This window comes from Nematolebias whitei, chromosome 2, assembly GCF_014905685.2.
Source record: "Nematolebias whitei isolate Nwh7 chromosome 2, NemWhi1, whole genome shotgun sequence".
Taxonomy (NCBI): domain Eukaryota; kingdom Metazoa; phylum Chordata; class Actinopteri; order Cyprinodontiformes; family Rivulidae; genus Nematolebias; species Nematolebias whitei.
Genome location: NC_056499.1, coordinates 25,623,466 through 25,629,742, shown reverse-complemented (window position 1 = coordinate 25,629,742; position 6,277 = coordinate 25,623,466).

Sequence of the window (6,277 nt, the reverse complement as noted above, 5' to 3'; positions counted from 1 at the left end):
GAGAAAAAAAACATGGCAGTTTGATGTTCGAGCATAAGGAGGAATAACAAGCATGTAGGTGGCATCAGGGCACCAAACGCTGGCATTCAGCAGCTGTTTTATTCAGGTCCTGAAAAGATTAAAACATTCTTGCAGCTTGAAATATATGTGCTTCGTGTGTATATTTTTATCTATTTGTTAAAACTAAACACAGTTCTTGTTTTTTTACCTTTAGTAAACCACCGTTTTCTCTTCCTCTCTTGAGCCTGCGGACACAGAATAATAATAAAAAAAAAATAATCATCAAAGACTCAACAAATACTAAACAAGTTGCTGAGATTCACCACTCTTACTTTATTTAGGCTGAAAAAGACGAACAACAAAGGTGTGCATTAGGTTTATACTGAGACGAGGAAGTGAAGACGAAGAAATAAAATAAAAGCAATTTCCAAAAGCAAGATCTAACTAATCAACAACTCTCTTTTCCAGCCCATCTCATATACAAATTGTACCTAATGAAGCTTGCAAAATCAATTACCTGAGTAATACTTTGCATGCACACTGAATGCATGATGCATACTCAAGCAGACGTTAGTCAGTGCAGATCATGTTGCTCCATTTACGCTGCATTAGAACCTGAAACTGCAGCGTATCTGCTGCATAGTTCATCATGTTTGTTCCTTTAAAAATGAAACACAAACATAACAACTGTATTCTTTTAATATATTTGATTGTATGCACTGAATTTTACCTAAAACGGGTAAACAAATGAAATTAAACATCATATGTGGGCAAACAATTGCTTTCCGTTGATAAAATTCATAAAGTCCTGCTAATTAATGACATAATGTCTAATATGCATGCATAAAAAATATTCCTGATTTATTTTTAGCGAAAGACATACAGTTTCTTTGGAGATGATGCAAAGAAAAAGCACTTTAATTACACAGAAATCCACTCCATATCAAATCTCTGGTGGGAAGCTCTTTCCTGAACAAATTGTTTATTTTTTTTTTGTAATATGTCAAACTAATAATAAAAATAACCATCACACATACTCTGGATATAGTTTATCCTTCAGTGCTTGCTGTGTTACATTTACCATGTGATTAACAATATGTGATGCACACAAAGTTAAAGTTGCTCAACTCTTCATCAGATTTAAAACAGGTGTGGTGTAGCCTCCTGCAAAGTAACATAGTGGAGGAAAATTCATTTTCTGAGCAGTGAGGCACAAATCTAAATCTGGCATCATGAATTATTAAACCCTTCCCCCTTTACGGAGCATTCTTCAGAGGAGAACATCCAACAAAGTATAGTAAAAGCTTGAAATCAACTGGAGCAGAGTAGAAGTGCCAAATGCAATGCCAAAAGTCTTTCCATGAGTGTTGTTCTGCTCTTGAACATAACGGTGACTTCAGTCAGAAGAAAAATGAGAAAAAGCTTCTTGGCTGAAAACAAGGAACGACACAAAACAAATGTAGTTTCTCTTTACTTGGCCCGCTTTCTTGCAGCCATCATTTAAAATGCATTCACAGAGGAAATGACTTAACCTATTCTGTGAGATAAGATGATGAAAACAAGCGGATTTACCTCATTTTAAAACTCCTAGACAATATGAAGCTTTTGCTTTAGAGGCGTGTGTCACTTGTGAATAAATCACTTTTTCCTTCTTTCTGCCAATTCTGCATGCCGTTTGTGAAATAGCTTTTTTTTTTTTGTCTGAGTCCCATTTACAAAACATTTCATCTGTTCCCTTAAAAAAGTATTTCCAAATGTCGTTTCAGTTGATTCTCTGCAGTGAAGCGGCATTCAAAAGTCTTTTAGGTGCTTTTTATTCATTTGATTTTAGCTGTGGAGTGTTTAGGTCACACACTTGTTTCAAAGAACCTTTCTCATCAACTTTGGCCCTCGGAACATAGAAACAGAATTCTACAGATTACCACAATAAAATGTTCAACAACAACAACAAAAATAAGAGAATTAATTTAAAAGTCCTATGTGTACATTTATTGTCCTAACCAAAGGATGCGTCTAGCCTACCATCTTTAAAGACAGTGTTTTAAATTAAAGTCTATTTCACTTCCTCTATTTATAAAAGTGGGTCTTTACATGGCACAAATCTCTCATTTGCAAGAGAAACATATTGTGCACAAAAAAACAATACAATTATTAAAATACATTAGTATATACAGTAATATACATATAAATTCAGGCACATCAATATTTTTAAAACACAAGCTACACTGAGCTGAAAGTAACAATGATAATAGTTAAAAAAAAACTCCTTTGGAACAGCAGCGTTTGTGGAAGTGAGGTAAAAAATAAAAATAAAAAACTGGTCTGGCCCTTTTTAACAAACCTAGAGGATAATGTAATGTACAATAGCCCCTTGTTTATCACGGGGTTTAGGGGACTACGCCCCCCGTGATAAGTGAAAAACCGTCATGTAGGGATACAGTAACCCAAGTTCAAGTTTCACTCCCAATCTCCCTCCTCTTGTCTATTTAAAATATTAAAGTATTTAAATTGTAGAGAAGAGAAGAGCAGCATGACGCAAAGGATTAACCCTTCACGCAGCAGCAGCATGGTGCAGAGATGTACTTCTTGATCACTTACACTGTAACAACTGAACATAGACGTTCTGAAATAATTTAAAATAACTTTGAACACTTTTATATTTTGTGATTATGATGACTTTATGATGTGACATACTTTGAATTATACATTGGAAGACACAAGTCGAGCGGTGCAGCTGGGCAGCAAAGAGTTAACCCTTCACAAAGCTGCTGCAGCAGGAGGAGAAATGTGGGCGTGACAAAGAGCCGCAGGTGGCGGCAGAGAGGGGATCATGGCAGGCTGCAGAGGGAGCTTCTCCCTGCACCTATGGGCTGCACAAAGGTGCAGCATGCTAAATCATTTCAAGTAATTTATTTTACCTATCAGCGCTTGGAGCATTGACGTCAGAAGCACTGCTGGGGGATCTGGGAGTCTCCCCCCCCAGAAAATTTTGAATAAAGTAGATGCCATTCCTGCATTCTGGTGTATTTTAACAAGTTATTAAACATCTATGTTTACCTACATAAGTAAGCACTTGATTCAATAACTACATTTTTTAGAGAGCAACAAGAAGTAGCCTGACCAACAGCTCTCCTTGTATGAATACTTCTCTCCTCTTCTCTCAAGCAAGCTAACCCCCCATCCCAGTTGAAAACTGCATGTCACTAATATAGCGCTAAACTAGCGAGCAACACAGATGCACTAGCTAAGTAGCATTAAGCTAGTGTGCGACACAGAGGTGTCTCCCCCTCCACACTCCAAGGCAAGTGACCTCAGGGAAACACTGCATACGTTGTGATTAGTTGTTTTAGGTAACTAGGAAAACTGGACTTTTATTGGTTTGATTATTCTTGTATTGATCAAATGGAATGTATTTGCCACAAAGAAACAGAAACAGAGCTGGATGAACTAATATTTCATGGTAAATATGTGTGTGTGTGTGGGAGCGGTGACAAACGAGTATTTTTTAAGGTCCCCTTCACATATCTTTGATGCAATGCCTATGGCTTGGCTTATGTGTCTATGATGACTCTCAGCTCTGTCCACAGCAAATTTTAGCTCAGTATCTGTAAAATTTACAGTCATGGGCATTTATGTGTAGGATAAAGTGGATTAGCTGTGGCAGCCATCTTGGAATGGTTACGCTGTTGTAGAGGGCTATGGGTGTTCCCCTACACTGTTGAACATGTACTGCCAAAAACTCTCTTCTAGGATAAGTACTGAAACGTGTCCAGCTGTCCATGAGATCTTTTGCTAACAAACAAACAGGGTAACAAGTGCAATGATGAGTTACTGCCACAACAAATCATAGCTCAAAATCTAAAACTGTTTGTTGTAGATCATCAGCTATGAATCATGAGTTGGGATTAGTTTTTTAATTATCTACTTATGGAGGAGCAAGAATGTTGGTGTTTTGAATCATTTTGGCATGACTATCTCAGTGGAATTGACGGGGGGAGAGGGCGGGCCCCAGAGTCCATCTTAGCACCAGTAATTTTTTTTTTTGCCTACTATGGAGTGTGCTGTTTGTGGAAATCGGTTTGTTTGGTCCTTTGGGTAAAGGACGAAACGTCTCAGCAAAAAAAAAAGAAACCGTCCAGATGACCTGACTGAACATTGTTGGATTATTGAACATGAACTTTAGTCTCCTTATGGATGCTGCTGTTGTGCTTGACTTGATGACAGGTTTTACCTACAGTAACAGTAGTTCTGCATCTAAATATATAAAGTTTTCCGGCACCAAATTCCTCAAAACTCGAGCTGCAACATGTCAGGATAAAAATCAGTGTTCAACTTTGGAGCTTTCTAACTTGTAAAGAAAGTCAGAAAATGCGAAGCGCTCGTCTTTTCAATCACACCAACTCGGGGCTGGTGAATTTAGAGGCTGAAATGGAAAAGAAAATGATTTTCCAATGTTTATATCGTTTTAGAGCACTGTAAATTAGAAAAAGAAACGCTGAAATAATTTCGTTTGAGCAGAATCTATTCACTCGACTGAATGCGTCTATAAAATTCTCAGGGAGAAGTAGGTTGCTAAAATGCACTTAATTTGGCATGATAGATTGAGTCCATGCTTCAGTGACTGTAATTGAATCTGTGACCTATTTCTTCAGAGGAAAATTGTCTCTTGGGTTATTTGTCATCGTACATTCTAATGGAATTCAATAGAGTGGCACTGAATTTATACATTTCCATTCAAATATCAGTATTCTTCCTCCAATCACTTGTTTTATACCCTAATATCAAAGCTTTAAACTGAAAAGATTCATGCTGGTCATGATGCAGATTAATCTATTGTGTGATCATGTGAATATGCAGAGAACGTGAAACATCACAACATATCGTTGCGTGAATATTTTCAGGCATTATCTTGTTTTTCATTTAATAGTTTCTCAATAAGTAAAGGTCTGGTCTCTGTGCAGAGCAGTGCATGTTTAAAAATTATGTTTCTCGTGCCGTGGCCTGGTCTTTCATAGTTTAAACCCAATAATCGCAGGCACGGTCTTCCCATGTGAGATGTTTCTTCAAAAAACATCTTACGCTGTTCATTGAAAAGCTCCTCAGCATCAGTTAGGGTCAAATGATTCGTTGGCAGCAAGAACACACATTAGTTATTGGAATTATTTTTCATTGTGAGGCTCTTCTAAATTGATTCAGTAAAATCTGGATGGTGACTTCTTTTGAACAGGAAATGTTTTTCTCAAGTTGCAGAAACAAATCTCTGCAAAATGCTCCGACATGCTGTAAAAAGGGAAAGGTGCTGGTGGAAGCAGAGGAGAAATGAAATAAGATCAATACTGCATTTTCAGAAAGATTTACTCCTCCGGTCAGAGAATAATGAAAACAAGATTATCTGTGTTGCTCTGACAAACATTATATCTATTATCCAGTTAGTTTCCCAACAAATCCCACACTCTTTTAGTTTTAAATGTAAGACATAGGTTTCTTCATTATCATCTCATATAAAACTCATCTTATCATTAAGAAGCAAAATGCTGCAAAATGACACCCCCTGTCCAACATTTACAATACTAGATGGAAAGAAAAAAGTCATTCTGCAGGGACACCTGAGCTTCCTTAAATACTTTTCATTCCTTGATGCCTCCACTCAGTTGCTCACACTTCCTTCCTGAGAGTAAATAATATAAAACTAGATGCAAAGACAGACAATAATTACGAAAATGATAATCTTCCAAACCATTCATGCAAAAAGAACTGCAGTAATGGATATTAAGTCATGAAATTTACATCTGTAATTACACGACTTAATGTGAGTGTGGCTTCTAATGATGAAGCACTTCTGTTAGTAAAATGCAATTAGCAGAGACACCAAATAATCTAGCACAACTGTCATACTTACATTAATATGAGCTGTAACTGAGAAGACCCAGCTGATTAAAGCACTTTACAAAATATGGCTTGTTTCAGTGTCTTCTGCTTGTTCAATTAAGTCAAACTGAGAATGTTGTCTTCATTCGGGCATAGAACACTGTTGTTTATCAATGAAAGTTCAATTGCTTGACTCTCGGTGGAAATGCTATCCATATCCCACTAATGACTTCCTAGATGTTTTTATTCTCATTATTGCCACTAATTTTTGGTAATGAATTGTTGCTGGGGCTGACTCCATCTGCTGAGATGAGGAAAATGAAAATTGGTTCATTATGAATAAAACAATGTGGAGATGTTAAAACATGTGTCTAGGCTTTGCCCCCTAATTTGTTTAGCAAAATACCTC